Source organism: Prionailurus bengalensis, chromosome X, assembly GCF_016509475.1.
Source record: "Prionailurus bengalensis isolate Pbe53 chromosome X, Fcat_Pben_1.1_paternal_pri, whole genome shotgun sequence".
Classification (NCBI taxonomy): Eukaryota; Metazoa; Chordata; class Mammalia; order Carnivora; family Felidae; genus Prionailurus; species Prionailurus bengalensis.
In genome coordinates this window covers 79,136,705-79,154,409 of record NC_057361.1, presented here as the reverse complement: position 1 = coordinate 79,154,409, position 17,705 = coordinate 79,136,705, and positions in this window count along the sequence as shown.

Below are 17,705 nucleotides of genomic sequence, written 5' to 3'. Positions count from 1 at the left end.
GGATAGATACCTATAGTGCAACTGCTGGGTTGTAGGGCAGTTCTATTTTTAGTTTTTTGAGGAACCTCCATACTGTTTTCCAGAGTGGGTGCACCAGCCTGCATTGCCACCAACAATGCAAAAGAGATCCTCTTTCTCTGAATCCTCGCCATCATCTGTTGTTGCCTGAATTGTTAATGTTAGCCATTCTGACAGGTGTAAGGTGGTATCTCATTGTGATTTTGATTTGAATTTCCCTGATGATGAGTGATGTGGAGCATTTTTTCATGTGTCCGTTGGTCATCTGGATATTTTTGGAGAAGTGTCTATTCATGTCTTTTGCCCATTTCTTCACTGGATTATTTGTTTTTTGGGTGTTGAGTTTGATAAGTTCTTTATAGATTCTGGATGCTAACCCTTTATCTGATACGTCATTTGCAAATATCTTCTCCCATTCCATCGGTTGCCTTTTAGTTTTGCTGATTGTTTCCTTCACTGTGCAGAAGCTTTTTATTTTGATGAGATCCCAGTAGTTCATTTTTACTTTTGTTTCCCTTGCCTCTGGAGACGTTTGGAGTAAGAAGTTGCTGTGGCCAAGATCAAAGAGGTTTTTGCCTGCTTTCTCCTCGAGGATTTTGATGGCTTCCTGTCTTACATTGAGTTCTTTCATCCATTTTGAGTTTATTTTTGTGTATGGTGTAAGAAATTGGTCCAGGTTCATTCTTCAGCATGTCACTGTCCAGTTTTCCCAGCACCACTTGCTGAAGAGACTGTCTTTACTCCATTGGATATTCTTTCCTGCTTCGTCAAACATTAGTTGGCCATACGTTTGTGGGTCCATTTCTGGGTTCTCTATTCTGTTCCATTGATCTGAGTGTCTGTTCTTGTGCCAGTACCATACTGTCTTGATGAATACAGCTTTGTAGTAGAGATTGAACTCTGGGATTGTGATGCCTCCTGCTTTGGTTTTCTTTTTCAAGATCGTTTTGGTGATTTGGGGTCTTTTCTGGTTCCATACAAATTTTAGGATTATTTGTTCTAGCTCTGTGAAGAATGCTGGGATTACTTTGATAGGGATTGCATTGAATATTTTGATTGTTCTGGATAGTATCCACATTTTAACAATACTTGTTCTTCCTATCCAGGAGCATGGAATCTTTTTCCAATTTTTTGTGTCTTCTTCAAATTCTTTCATAAGCTTTCTATAGTTTTCAGTGTATAGATTTTTCACCTCTTTGGTTAGATTTATTCCTAGGTATTCTATGGTTTTTTGTGCAACTGTAAATGGGATCAATTCCTTGATTTCTCTTTCTGTTGCTTCATTCTTGGTGTATAGGAATGCAACTGACTTGTGTGCATTGATTTTATATCCCACAACTTTGCTGAATTCATGAATCAATTTTAGCAGGTTTTTGGTGGAATCTTTTGCGTTTTCCATATAGAGTATCATGTCATCTGCGAAGAGTGAAGGTTTGCCCTCCTCCTGGCTGATTTGGATGCATTTTATTTCTTTGTGTTGTCTGATTGCAGTGGCTAAGACTTCCAATAGTATGTTGAATAAGAGTGGTGAGAGTGGATATCCCTGTTTTGTTCCTGACCTGAGGGGGAAAGCTCTCAGTTTTTCCCCATTGAGGATGATATAAGCATTAGGTCATACATATATGGCTTTTATGATCTCGAGGTATGCTCCTTCTATCCCTACCTTGTTGATGTTTTTTATCACGAAAGCATGCTGTATTTTGTCAAATGTTTTCACTGCATCTATTGAGAGGATCATATGGTTCTTGTCCTTTCTTTTATTGATGTGATGAATCACATTAATTGTTTTGCAGATATTGAACCAGCCCTGCATCCCAGGTATAAATCCCACTTGGTCGTGGTGAATAATTTTTTTCATGTATTGTTGGATATGGTTGGCTAATATCTTGTTGAGGATTTTTGCATTCATGTTCTTCAGGGATATTGGTCTATAGTTCTCCTTTTTAGTGGGGTCTTTGTCTGGTTTTGGAATCAAGGGAATGCTGGCTTCATAGAAAGTGTTTGGAAGTTTTCCTTCCATTTCTTTTTTTTGTAACAGTTTCAAAAGAATAGGTGTTAACTCTTCTTTAAATATTTGTTGCAATTTCCTTGGAAAGCCATCTGGCCCTGGACTCTTGTTTTTTGACAGATTTTTTGGTTACTAATTAGATTTCCTTTTGTTTATGGGTCTGTTCAAATTTTCTATTTCTTCCTGTTTCAGTTTTGTTAGTGTATATGTTTCTAGGAATTTGTCCATTTCTACCAAATTGCCCATTTTATTGGCATATAATTGCTCATAATATTCTCTTATTATTTTTTTTTCATTTCTGCTGTTTTGGTTGTGATCTCTCCTCTTTCATTCTTGATTTTATTTACTTGGGTCCTTTCCTTTTTCTTTTTGATCAAACCGGCTAGAGGTTTATCAATTTTGTTAATTCTTTCGAAGAACCAGCTTCTGGTTTTATTGATATGTTCTACTGTTTTGTTGATGTTGTTGTTGTTGTTGTTGTTGTTTTGATAGCATTAATTTCTGCTCTAATCTTTATTATTTCCTGTATTCTGCTGCTTTGGGGTTTTATTTGCTGTTATTTTTCCAGCTTCTTAAGGCATAAGGTTAGGTTGTGGATTTGAGATCTTTCTTCCTTCTCTAGGAAGGCCTGGATTGCTATATATTTTCCTCTTATGACCGCCTTTGCTGCATCCCAGAGGTTTTGGGTTGTGGTGCTATCATTTTCATTGACTTCCATATACTTTTTAAATACCTCTTTAACTGCTTGGTTAGCCAATTCATTCTTTAGTAGGAAGTTCTTCAGTCTCCAAGTATTTGTTACCATTCCAAATTTTTTCTTGTGGTTGATTTCAAGTTTCATAGTGTTGTGGTCTGAAAATATGCAAGGTATGAAATCGATCTTTTTGTACTTACTTACGGCTGATTTGTGTCCCAGTGTATGGTCTATTCTGGAGAACATTCCTTGTGCACTGGAGAAGAATGTATATTCTGCTGCTTTAGTATGAAATGTTCTGAGTATATCCGTTAAGTCCATCTGGTCCAGTGTGTCATTCAAATCCATTGTTTCCTTTTTGCTTTTTGATCAGATGATCTGTCCATTGTTGTGAGTGAGGTATTGAAGTCTCCTAGTATTATGGTATTACTATCGATGAGTTTCTTTATGTGTGTGATTGATTTATATATTTAGGTGGCTCCCCGTTTGGAGCATAAATGTTTACAATTGTTAGGTCTTCTTGGTGGATAGACCCCTTTATGATGATATAATGCCCTTCTGCATTTCTTCATACAGTCTTTATTTTAAAGTCTAGATTGTCTGATATAAGTATGGCTACCCCAGCTTTCTTTTGTTGACCATTAGCATGATAGATGATTCTCCATCCCCTTATTTTCAATCCGAAGTTGTCTTAGGTCTAAAGTGGGTATCTTGTAAAGATCATATAGATGGATATTGTTTTCTTATCCATTATGTTACCCTATGTCTTTTTATTAGACCATTGAGTCCATTGTTGTTTACAGTGAGTACTGTTAGATATGAATTTATTGCCATTATGATGCTTGTAGAGTTGGAGTTTCTGGTGGTGTTCTCTGATCCTTTCTAATATATATATATATATATATATATATTTTTTTTTTTTTTTTCATCTTTTCTCCCCTCAGAGAGTTCCCCTTAAATTTTTAAATTTTAAATTTTTAAATTTCTTGCAGGGCTGGTTTAGAGGTCACAAACTCCTTTAATTTTTGTTTGTCTGGGAAACTTTTAACGTCTATTTGAATGACAGACTTGCTGGATAAAGAATTCTTGACTGCATATTTTTTTTGATTCAGCACACTGAATATACCCTGCCACTCATGGCCTGCCAAGTTTCTGTTGATAGGTCTGCTGAAAACCTGATCTGTCTTCCCTTGTAGGTTAGGGATTTTTTTTCCTTGCTGCCTTCATGATTCTCTCCTTGCCCAAGTATTTTGTGAATTTGACTATGATGTGCCTTGTTGATGGTCGGTTTTTGTTGAATCTGATGGGAGTCCTCTGTGCTTCCTGGATTTTGATGTCTGTGTCTTTCCCCAGGTTAGGAAAGTTTTCGGCTATGATTTGCTCACCTAACCCTTCTACCCCTATCTCTCTCTCTTCCTTATTCTGGGATCCTTATGATTCTGATGTTGGTCCTTTTTAATGAGTCACTGATTTCTCTAATTCTTAAATTGTGCTCTTTTGCCTTAATAACCCTCTTTCTTTCTGCTTCATTATTCTTTATTAGTGTGTCCTCTATATCGCTGATTCTCTGTTCTGCCTCATCCATCCTTGCCGCTGCTGCATCCATCTGTGATTGCAGCTCAGTTATAGCATTTTTTATTTCATCCTGACTAGTTTTTACTTCTTTTATATGTAAAGAAAGGGATTCTAGTCTATTTTCAACTCCAGTTAGTGTTCTTGTTATCATGATTCTAAATTCTTGTTCAGACATCTTGCTTGTATCTGTGTTGGTTAAATCCCTGGCTGTCGTTTCTTCATCCTCTTTCTTTTGGGGTGAATTCCTTTGTTTTTTTTTTCATTTTGAAGGGAGAAAAGGAATTAATGAGGTAGAAAAATTAAATTTAAAAAAATAAAATAAAATAAATGAAAAACACACACAAAAAACATCGAATAAATGATGCTAGATCCTAGGTATGTTTTGGTCTGGGTGTTGAAAGTGGTTTCATAGATTAGAGAATAAAGAGGGGGGAAAAAAGGAAATCATTTGAGAATTTGTAAAAGTGAATACACTGATGTAGACTAAAAGAATGATGGAAGTAAAATAGAATATGAAACAATTTACACAAAATTAAAAAAATATAATAAAAAAATTAAAGAAAAATATTTTTATTAAAAAATTTAAAATAAAAATGATTTTTTCTCTTTCTGTATTCAAGACAAAGAAAAGAAATGAGAAAAAGGGGAAAAAAAGAAAATTGAATAGATGGACCTGCTAACAGAGTGAAATACAACTGAAATTACTTCATTTTCCCCTAGCCGACTACGAAGTGCTTTATAGTGCATAAATGAAGCAGGTGGTGAGAGTTGTGTTCTTGAAGAGGGAGCCTGGCCCAGTTGGGTGGGGCTTAGTGTAATGATTCCATTCTCCACTAGATGGCGCTGCTAGCCTACTGGGGTGGAGTGTTGTGGAGCTTGTGGGTATTTGCATGCGTGGGAGTGGTGAAAATGGTGTCACCCAGCTAACCAGTCTCTAGTATTGGATCTTTGTTCTCCCTGATCAGCAATTGTGCACCCATCCTCTGTCTTCAGCTTTTGTCCACTCACTCCGTGCTTTTTCACTGTCAGTGACCAAGCCCCAGGTAGTACCTCTCTCCCTATTTTTGTCTCAGTTGCAACTGTTTTCCCCAGCCCCTTACTTCTGAATGACAGTGGCTTTGACCTATTACACCCCTCTGCGGAAGGGTCTCACCGAGCAATGGCCAAATGTTTGCTGCACCTAGGAATGCTTGCTGGACCCTGCTGCTGCCAGTGCCCCGAGACTGTGGCCAGGTGCCAGTCCTCCCCAGAAAAAGTTCGTGAGATAGTGTAGCAGCAGCATTTCAGGGATTATGGAAAATCACAACACACATCTGGCACCAAGCTTCACCCTTAACAACCTTGTTCCAGCACCAGCGAATGTGTCCATTCTTTGGGGTCTGCTGGGACCAGGGGGCCTCAACTGTCTCTACCAAATGTCCTTCCAACAGTGGAACTGCTTTTCCCCCTGTGGCCCAAGAACCTCCAGCATCCCACTCTATTCCTAGGGATTTTCCCTTCCCACCAGAGCACCACCGGGTATCAAGCTGCGGAGTTGCAGACTCTGCACTCCCCTTGTTTACAGTCTTAATGGAATTTAAACCCTCTCCTTTCTCCTTTCTTCTTTCTCCCTTTTTAGTTTAGTAACTAAACTAAATTTATTTCCAATTTTCTGCTTTCTCTCCAGCTGCTTTTTGGGAGGGGTGCTTTTCAGGTATTCTCCCCCCATCTCCATCATCTCTGCACCTGCAAAAGTGGCTCCCTGCCTGTTGAGGCTTCTCTCTCCCCAGGTTCACCTCTCCACATGGCATACATGAATTCTGTGGTTCAGGTTGTGTAGATTGTGTTAATCCTCCAATCAGTTTTCTAGGTGTGCAGGATGGTTTAGTCTTGGTCTGGCTGTATTTCATGGATGGGAGACATACAAAAAACTTCCACGCTGTTCTGCCATCTTGGGTCTCCCAGATGGGGCTTGTTTTTTAAGCTACTGTGTCCCACTATGTCTTTTGTTTGGAATATTTAGTCCATTTAAATTCAAAGTAATTATTGATAGATATGTATTACCGTTAAGTTTGTATGCAACATCTTCTGCATATAGCAACTGTATTAAGATGATAGTTGTTTATGTTTATACCCATTCTTTACTCCTCTTCTTTCCCATGTTTTAGGTATATGGTATCATATTTACTTCCTTTAGTTTTATGAACCCCTTGATTATTTTTACAGAAATATGTATTTTACTGCTTTTGTGGTTCTTACTTTATTTACTCTCAAACATAGTCTTCCTTTCCACTCAAAGGGTACCCTTTAATATTTCTTGTAGGTTTGGTTTAGTGGTTATGACTGCTCTTTTAGTTTTTGTCTATATGAGGAATTCTGCATCTCTCCTTCCATTATGAATGTTAGCCTTGCTGTATAGAGTATTCTTGGCCACAGACTTTTCCCTTTCAGCACTTTGAATGTATCATGCCATTCCCTCTGCCCTGCGAAGTTTCTATTGAAAAATCCACTGATAGCCTTATGAGATTTAGTTTGTATGTAACTTTTCTTTCTCTTGCTGCTTTAATTTTTTTTAACGTTTATTTATTTTTGAGACAGAGAGAGACAGAGAATGAATGGGGGGGGGGGGCAGAGAGAGAGGGAGACACAGAATCGGAAGCAGGCTCCAGGCTCTGAGCCATCAGCCCAGAGCCCAATGCGGGGCTCAAACTCATGGACTGTGAGATCGTGACCTGAGCTGAAGTCGGACGCCCAACTGACTGAGCCACCCAGGTGCCCCATCTCTTGCTGCTTTAAAAATTCTCTCTTTATCACTACTTTCTGTCATTTTAATTACCATGTGTTTTTGTGTGGACCTCTTTGGGTTTAATTTTGGGGGGCATCTTTGTGCCTCCTGGATTTGGATATTATTTCTTTCTCCAGATTAGTGAAGATTTCAGCTATTATTTCTTGAAATAAATTTTCTGCCTTCTTATCTTTTTCTTCTTCTTCTGATATCCCTATAACATGAATTTTATTACACTTGACGAAATAACTGAGTTCCCTAAGACTATTCTCATTCTGCATAATTTTTTTTAAATTTTTTAATGTTTTATTTATTTTTGAGACAGAGAGAGACAGAGCATGAGCAGGGGAGGGGCAGAGAGAGAGAGGGAGACACAGAATCTGAAACAGGCTCCAGGCTCTGAGCTGTCAGCACAGAGCCCGATGCGGGGCTTGAACTCACAGACCACGAGATCATGACCTGAGCTGAAGTCAGACGCTCAACCGACTGAGCCACCCAGGTGCCCCAGATTCTGTATAATTTTCTTTCCTCTCCCTTCTTCAGCTTTGTTACTTTCCATCATTCTGTCTTCCAGGTCATTAATTTATTCCTCTGCTTCATCTAGCGTAATATTTATTATCAAGTGTATGTTTAATTTTATTATTGTGTTCTTGATCTCTAATTGGTTCTTTTTTTATCTCTGTGTTAAGGGTCTCACTGATGTCTTCCCCTCTTTTCTCCAGTCTATTGAGTATCTTTATGGCTATTACTTTAAATTCTCTATAAGACATATTACTTATATCCATTTCACTTTGGTTTCTTGCTGTGGTTTGGTATTGTTCTTTAATATGCAAGATGTTTCTCTGTTTCCCCATTTTGTCTGACTTGTGTGTGTTTCTGTCGGGAATGTCAACTACTTCTCTTTCTGTTAATGCAGAAGAGGTTCTGTAGTGCTTTTCAGTGCAATTTCCCCTGTTCCCCAGGGCCTGCAACTTCAGAGTGTCTTCTATGTGTGTTGTGTGCTATCTGATGTTGCATCTTGGATTTTTTCTACTTCACTCTAGTTGTCTGAAGAAGCTTTCTTTGCCTATTGTGGGCATCAAGATGTGTGCTGGTCTTTTTGCTAAACAAGTCCTGCTCCTGCAGCTGCCAGAACTGAGGTCCAGAAAAACCTGCAGGTTGGGAGATGTTGTGTTGGAAGTGTTTGTGCTGGCCTTCTGTGGGAAGGTCCACACACTCAGGTGAATATCAGTGGAAAGGGTGGATCTTCTGAAGTGTGGATGGAGCAAGGCTTGGTGCAAAAAAGTTAGGTAAAGACTGTAGGCACCCTGCTGGTTCCCATAAGTCCCCATTGTTTATACTGGGAGTGGGGGGGGAAATGGCATCAAGCAGCTCCTTTGTTCCTGGAGGGATCTCTCAGTGACCCTTGTCTCTCCAGCATGCTCTGAGATGAGAAATTCACTCTCCTTTGATCTGTTTCCTGTGTTTTTCAAACTGCTGGTTGTATGCTGTATCTGCAAAGGCTGTTTGTCATACTATCTCTTTAAGGGTGGACACTTCCTAACACATTCAGAGCTCTCCCAGAGTTCAGCCAGGTGATTTTTAAAGTTCCAGGCTTTAAGTCCCACTCTTTTTAATAACTAATGAAATTAGGCCCCTCTCACTTTCAAAGAAAATATTAGGGGGATTCGTTCTACCCTAATCATAGTGGAATCCCCACTATGAGAGTCTGTTTTCCACTCTCTCCCTGCCACTGACTCCCTCCCTACTGCCACATGGCCGTAGGTCCATTTCCATTCCCAGACTGAAGTCTTTGCCTTTCCTATCTTCTTCATTGAGGCCTCTTCCCTGATTTCCTTGTGTAATTCATTCTGTCAGTCTTTCGGTCATTTTCTGGGTTATTTATATTGATATGGATATTATCTAGTTGTATCCGTGGGGCCAGATGTGTTTAGGGAACTTCTACTCCACCGTCTTCCCAGTCAACCTCAAAACTAAATATTCTTTACTTTGGGAAAGTGGTATAATAACAAACACACAGTACTATGCCTTTGGAGTAAAGCCATATCTTGGCCAAATGCCTCTAAAATGAAAATGGGAATGAAGAGGAAATAAAATTTGTAACAACTAGGAAAACAAAACTATAAAAAACAAAGAGAGGCAAACGATCTTGCTTAAATCAACCAGTGAGGCATTGCTCTCAAGAGTTAGTATCCTAAATATTTGATACCCTCAGTTGCCATTTACATATATCTATGTGCTGTACAAGTGGAAGGCAACCTCAAACTTTTTTGACAATCACTTGGAATTGTGATTTATTTTTCTTCTCAGCCAAAACCAAACATATTAACCATACCACAGCCTAGCTTCTTAATAATAACAGCTTATATCGATTGAGCTTCTTACATGTTTCACCTAAATATATTACTTAATATTCATGACGCCTTTTTGAGGTAGATGCTATTGTTATACCATTTTATACATGGAACATCTAAGACTCAGTAGCTTTGAGTTTTTCTTTTAAGCCCTGGGTATGAGTACATATTGAATTTTGTGGCTATATTAGTCCAGTGTAGAAATGAATTAACATAGCTACTAACACCTCTTGTCCCTTAATGACATTTAACTCCATTTATATAGAAATCCTTGTAGTATATTTCCCAGTGTTTTGGAATCATCTAGAACTTCTAGCCATGTGTCCATCTTATTTTTCTTTCACACTGGTTTCATAATTTCTTGACCAATATCATGAAAGTAGTAAAAGTAGAAGAATTTGAAAGCAAACTGACTCCAGAGTCCACATGTTTAACTGTACCTAGTACTGCTACCTTGCTCCTTATATCACGATCAATCTGTTTTTAAAGTAAGGCATAAACTATATTTGTATCCTCCTTTCTGTTCTATAGTAGGCCTCCAATTATTTCAAACAGAGTGGAAGAGTCGATCTTTTGTTGGATACTTGAGGCAAAATAGAGAAACAGACTAGGTGATAGGCACTGCAGTGGAGATGACCTCATTAAGCTCATAGTCTATTTGAAACAAGAAGTCTGAAACAAGTCCAGGGAGGCAAATATATCCCTGAGGATACAGGGAACGAGGTGGTCAGACAAGGCTTTAAAAATCACATAGATATTAAAGATCACAGTGGACAATAAGTTTATAACCTAAGGAAATAATTTGGATACACAGAGTCAGAAAACCTGACCAACATCTTGTGTCACAAAATATCAGGATTGAAGACAAAGATTTGAGCAGTGTATATGAGATAGAAGTAGAAGGAAAGAAAGATCTTTATATGGAATCATCTTTTGCTTCATGTTTAGACCTTTGAGAAGTTTCCTGTTAAAGTAACCAATCACTAAATTTGGCTGGTCTGGGGATGCTAGTAATGATATTCATCATTTTTTGGCTAGATTGGAAAATAAGAATCCTGAAATAAAAGGAGTTCTTCAAACTTCCCATCCTCTTTAAAAGTTTATTTTCACTGGAGTTCCTGGGTGGCTCAGTCACTTGAACATCCGATTTTGGCTCAGATCATGATTCCAATGTCCTGCATCAAGTTCCATGCTCAGAATGGATTCTCTCTCTCTCTTCTCTTCTCCCCCTTGCTCACCCTCATTCTCTCTCTCTCTCTCTGAAATTTAAAAGAGTCTACTTTCGTGGAAAGATCTCATAGAAGTCATTTTTACATCAATGTGAATAAGGTAAATTTATGTGTTGCCTCTTGTGGGAGATTTTACATTTTTAGCCCTGGCTCTAAATATAGAATGAAAATCTTTATCCTGGCTTGTAGGAATTTCTAACACAGGCAACAATATAAAAGTAGATTTATACAGAAGAGCAGAAGGTCTTCCCAGCATTCTTGAAATCAATCCCATTTGCTTATGCTTTACATCTGCTTTGCCAATCCTAATTTTTCAACAGGTAAGAATATCTGAAGAAGTTATGTATTTGGGTGACTTCTTTTATTTCCAGTTGGAAGTCTTTTGTGCTTCCTTCTGTGAGTCATATAACAATTTTAAAAATTAGAAGATAGCAAAAGAAAATTGACCTTTTTATTTAATGCAGTTTTTCGTTTGTTTGTTTTTTTTTAATGAGCACAACAGTTTCATTGATAAAGTTTCCATCCTGGCTCATGTTCATAATTAAGGTGAATCTGAATTGTCAGATTTTGTCAGATAACTGCAATTTTCCCATCAGTTGTCATTCTTATAATTTAAATTAATAAAAAAATAGGAGAAATGGAAGTTTATGCCTCTGTGGTTAAGTTGTAAGAGCACTGCTTTCAGTTGGTAATTTATCCATTGGATCTGCAAGAGACCATACTCATGTATAAAGTAGACATCGTCTTTCATGTCATGGTGAAGCTAGTGTGAATAAAGACAGAGATGGACATATGACTAGAAGTTCTGAATGGCTCTAGAATACTTGGCAGTGTACTGTAAGGGTTTGTATCTGATAGTTAAATGACATTAGGGGATGGACAGTGCTAGGCAACTATGTTAATTTCTGCTGCTGGTCTAATATAACTACAAAAGTCAACATCTACTCATTCTCAGAGCTGGGGCAAGTTACTTAAACTCAATGAGTTATGGTTTCATGCTTATAAAATGCTGATGATAATGGCATGTTATTTATTTGGGTATTATGAGAAGTAAATGAGAAAACATATGTAAATAAATCAACACAGTGCTTGAAATATAGCAGACATTAAATAGTGGAATCTGTTATTATTTCTGTATTTTTCTAAAACAACCCTGTATACTAATCTGAGAATATATTGATACTTGTATAACAAATAGAAAAACTGAATCTCAAGGGGTTAAATTAGTATTGAAAGTTGGTTAGTAGAAGGATCAGTCTATAATTCATTAATATGTATTATTGTTACTTTTAGAATTCATCTTTTTATTAAAACCATTTTTTGAGAGAGAGAGAGAGCACATGAAAATGAGGGAAGGTCAGAAGGAGAGGGAGAGAGATAATCTTAAGCAGGCTCTATGTCCAGCACAGAGCCAGGGCTCAGTCTCATAACTGTGAGAACATGACCTAGCCAAAATCAAGAATCTGATGCTTAACCAACTGAGATACCTAGGCATCCTAGAATCCAATTCTTAGTGTGTGTGTGTGTGTGTGTGTGTGTGTGTATTTTTTCTTTGTACAGGATCAGGGTAAATGGGAAAATGAAATATAATGCAAAAAAGTGAGGACATAGAATGGTACTAAAAAGTATTGGAATAATATAATAGCTTCAGGAGACAGCAAGCTCCAGAGAAGAGATCATTTGTATTTTTTGGAATATGAAGAATCTGAGAACCTAAACCAAAGCAAAGGAGCCAGTGAAAAGACCTGAAGATGTAAATCAGGTGTTAAAAGTTCAGATGACTTCAGGGTCTGGACAGATAGCTAAATAACTGAAGCCAATGAATATAATTCAGTGGGGAAGAGTGGGAGTGGAGACAAAGGCAAGAGTGTGCGTACTGTCTAAGAACACTAAAGAAGAAAAAGACAACTCTGTAGATCAAACAAAACAAATCTGTGGGCTAATTTCAAACTTTGTTCTAATGACACCTGATGTAAAGGACGAATAAAGAAAGGATGTTTTAAAAGAAATGGGAAAAGATGGGATCAAGAGCAAAGATGAGGTAAACAAAGGAAGAAGGGGTGTCTTTCTTGAGATTATATAATGGTTGGGGAAATATGGTGACAGATATTTTGATGTAGAAGGGAGAAAAGACACATAAGTTTATATCCTTCAATCTTCTCAGGAAAGTATAAAGTGACGTCTTATATAGTGGTATTTTTGAAAACAGAGCATGGAGTGGACTGTGTCATATTGTTATATATATACACACACACACACACACACACACACACACACATACACACATGCCATTTCTGACACAGCGCTCCTAAAACCCTAGGAATTTCCACAATAAAAGTGATAAAGGTGTCTATTTCTACCTTAATGATGTGACTTTTGGAATGCTCCCAAGGATAGGGGTTGGTTGCTTGGAGCATCAACCATTTAATTAGAGGGTTAGAACTTTCAGCCCCACCCTGCAGACCTCTGGTGAGGGGAGAAAGCCTGGAGGATGGATCAGTTGTAAATGGCAAATAATGTAATTAATTATGCCTATGTAATGCAGCCTTCATAAAAAACAAAAGGACACGATTCAGAGAGCTTCTGGGTTGGTAAACACAGGGAGGTTCCAGGAGAACGGTGAGCTGAGGGAGGGAATAGTAACTCCATGTCCTTTTCCTATGCCTTGACTGATGCATCTCTTCCACCTTACTCTTCCAGACTTATATCATTTTTATAATAAACTGGTAATAATCTGGTAAGTAAAATCTTCTCTGAGTTTTATTAGCAACACTAGCAAATTAATTGAACCCAAGTAGGGTGTGGCGGGATCCTCTGATTTATAGCCAGTTGATCAGAAGCACAGGTAAAACCTAGGCTTGCAATTGACACTTGAAGTGGGGTTGAAGGACAGTCTTATAGGACTGAACCCCTAACCTGGGTATCTGATGCTACCTCCAGGTAGATAGTGTCAGAAATGAGTTAAGTTGTAGGACATCCAGTTGGTGTTGGAGAGTTACTTTATGTAAGGGAAAAAACCTACATATTAGAATTGGTACAAAAACCATAGCCTACCTGAAAAAATCACTATCAGAAGCACAGTAGGAAGTCAGTAAAAAGGAACAAAAGAACTTCTCACTATCAGAGGAGAAATAGCTGACATTGGACATCATGGATTTATATTAGACCCACTCTACATGTCTTTCTGATTTTTTCCTAAGCATACACTCCAACTATTTCTAATCTATCTTTTGCCACTCTCATTTGTAGTTGTATAAGGAATAAAACTCTTCATCATTGAAATATAACAAATCTGATTAAAGGTAAATATGCAACAAAAATATCATATTACCTTAATTTTTATAAGAATGATTTCTGGTTTATTTAAGTCACTGGACTTTTCCATAAATGTGGAAGGTCAAAAGTTGACATAATAGTATTTTCTTCTTCCTAGGGTTGGTGTGTGTGTGTGTGTGTGTGTGTGTGTGAATTCAGCATTCATTTATTTATTTGTGAATGCTCTCTTAATACAGGAATATCAGAAGGAGGAACATGATTCTCAGATAGAATGCTACACAGGTTAATGTGCATGATGCCATTGTCATTTGATATGCAGAACGATATTTCTGTAGGTCTACATAGTCTTTTAACATCCTTGAAGTGTTGATATCATGGATTATATTTTAGGTACATTAATATTTCAGTCTATTTTAACATTTCTCATAGAGAAGAAAAGGCAATACTACCTCTTTTTTGCTAATAGGGAAAAAGAAAAATGAGATGTAAAAAGTAGTTTCTGAATAAGAAACTAGTAAAACATGCACATTTTTCAACAAGTGAATATATATATGTTTGTATATATATATATATATATATATATATATATATATATATTTAAATATTTATTTGAGAGAGAAAGAGCACATGAGCAGGGAAGGGGCAGAGAGGGAAAGAGAGAAAGAAGCCCAAACAGGCTCCCCAGCACTGTCAGCACAGAGCTCAATGTGGGGCTCGATTTCAACAACCATGTGATCATGACCAGAGTCAAAATCAAGAGTCAAATACTTAACCAACTAAGCCACCTAGGTTCCCCCTGGCAAATAGTTTTTAAATACCTAAAATGCCCTTAGAGATGTGTTAGGTACTATTGGAGGTTCCAAATGCAATAGGATGTTTCATAGTAAATTTTTACAAGAGAGTAGTTAAAGTAAGGGAAGAACCACACTCGCCAAAGGGAAGGAATAAAGCTATTAGATTGCTAGTCCTTCTGGAGTGGCCTATGGATGGGAAAAGATCTACTGGAGACAGCTTCTGCTCCAAGGACCATACAGTGTGCCACAGGGCAATAAAAGATAAAGTGAACAGAGAGAGCATTATTTCAATGGAAGAATTTAGTATGTGAGAGAAGGCAGGAAAGATTTTTTAGCAGTCGTTATGCCAAGGAACTTTGAGGATAGAGGAATATGTATATATCAAATTTCTGTTGGGTATTCTGTGTAGAACGCTGTGTAAATCTTATGGGCTGGCCTGAGCTTTCTAGAACTTATAATTCTTTTAAATGAATCTCTGCTTATAGATTGTGCCACATAGGGCCCTGTGATTTATTTGGGTTACATAGAGGCACAGAATTCATGCCCTCCATCCTGAGGAAACAATCATAATTGGAAAATAAAGTACAAAATTACACCTGACTGAACAACTTAGGGACAATTGACGGGAACTCTTTCTAGGTCCACAGACTCATCAAAACTGTCTGGCTTCTGGCCCTCAAGGTAAAGAAAAAAAGCAGAATAACTCAGTGACATTTTTTCAAGCTTTAATCAGACACTAATGCCAATGTTTAAGAGGCAGCTTATATGTAAGGAAACTGGTTGGCCATTCTCTCTCCCAATTGATGTTCAAACATGTTACTATAAGGCACTGTCTCGAGTTACACTGTTGTAACTGCCCTTCATTTTTTGGTAGCCATCTAAATACATGCTGTTTAAAACATGTTTTTGTCATGTCAAAGATACTGGTCTTCTTAAATATATCCAACACTTTTCAGTACAACTAGTGAAGAGAAGTAAAATTATTTCCTTTTGCCATCCCTTTTTCTTCTTTTAAAATTATACTTTAAAATGAAATCATCAGCTTTTGAACTCTGTCAAAATCTAAAGCCCATAACATTTTTAATAGCTTTGCAACTTCATCCAGATCTCTGAAGCTTGTGCCTGTAGACTGTTTGAAGTTTCTGTGATTCAGATACAATTCAGACTTTGTAGAAAATCTAACATCTTGTTTAAAACCTTCCTTGTGATTGTTTATTTTATTCTTGATTTGAACCAAGTGAAATAGACTAAAAATCTTGCTCTGAAGAGAGGAAAATGTTTCCTTTCTCACCCTCTTACAGGATGGCTTTCCTATTTTTTTTCTAAGCAAAACTCTTCCAGCTGTCCACTGGCAGTAGAAAGATAAGGCAAATAGTGAGGTGGGGCGGGGGAGGTTCTGTTAAGGAATTTTAAAACTGTACTAAAACAAGGATTGGTAATGTGGCTAAGTAACTTATGGTCATGTGGTCTTAAAGATTTACGCATGTGGTTTTGAAATACCATCCACCAATCACATCATCCTGCTAACCATGTTCATATTATAAACATAAAAATTTTTTTAGTTTCATTCACTTGTTGGCTGATGAAATAATGTGGGTAGTTTGAAACTAAACAGAGAATACAAAATGACTGTTCCATGATCTGATTTGGGTTTGGACCATCAGTGAGAGAATTATGTAAAGTTTCAAAACAGAAATTGTGCACACCAAGCTTTAGCCCTGTGGTTTCCAACATTTTTGTAATGGCGACATCCTGACATCAATTTAATTTTGTGAAACTTATACTTTATTTAAATAGTATAAACAACATGTTATTAAATTAATTAATTAATTGACTTATTGACTTATTTATTTAGTTAGTTAGTTTTGAGAGAGAGAGAGAGACAGAGCACAAGCAGGAGAAGGGCAGAGAGGAAGACACAAAATCGAAAGCAGGCTGCAGGCTCTGAGCTGTCAGCACAGAGCACAATGCAGGGCTCGAACCCATAAACCATGAGATCATGACCTGAGCCTAGGTCGGATGCTTAACTGACTAAGCCACCCAGGGGCCCCAAAATCATGTAGTTTAAAACAAAGTAGATTAACAATGTATTTGTTTTGAGAAAAAATTACAGTATTTTGGTAACAGCTATTGAGATAGTTAAAAATGAGAATTCATGTTGAAGTGTTATAGACAATGACTAAAAATAACCATTCTTTATGATGGTCAATATAATATTTCAACTAACCAACAGAGTGCTTTTCTTTTACTTTATTCTCAAATTTTAGCATTCCAGTTTTAATTTGTTAATAAATTAATTTACTTCTAGGAAGCTAACAAACATATATTAGATTGTAGAAAACCACTAATCAGTAATTTGTAACTTTAGCACTTCAGTACTTTCATATATTCATTAGCAGTCTGAATGTTAATTACCAAATTTCTATATTTTTCTAAAGCTAGAAATTGTAGAGTATACAGAAGAAAAATATTAATTATTATTCTAAAGATTAAAGTTGAAAGAAAATCCTTAATAAGTATAAATACCATTGTTTGTCAAATGTAAAAAAACACACATTATTTTGCAAAACCTTATCCTTAGACTCACAGATACATAGACAATAGCATTATGGAGTGGTGATGGGAGTAGGAATCTAAGCTTTCAGGAGATCAATACATTTAGAATCAGCCAGCGTATTATGATTTCGAGGGGGAAAAAGGCTACTTTTCCACACAATGCTTAGTATTTTTGATAATGACAAAAGAAAAATAATGAGTGTAAAACATTTGTTTTCCATCTTGTTTGGTTACTCTAGTAGAGTAGGAAAGGGATGTAAAAAAAGCAGACAGCAAAAGGACAGCTTGTGAAATGTACACAATTTGTCATCAAATTGCTAGTTGTGAATAATGGGGGAGTAATGGGAGGGAGACAGCAAGAAATGACCATGGGAGAAAATGAGATGCTTTAAATTTAAATGATGTTTTAGCATGAATCACACTTCAAAACCCAACAA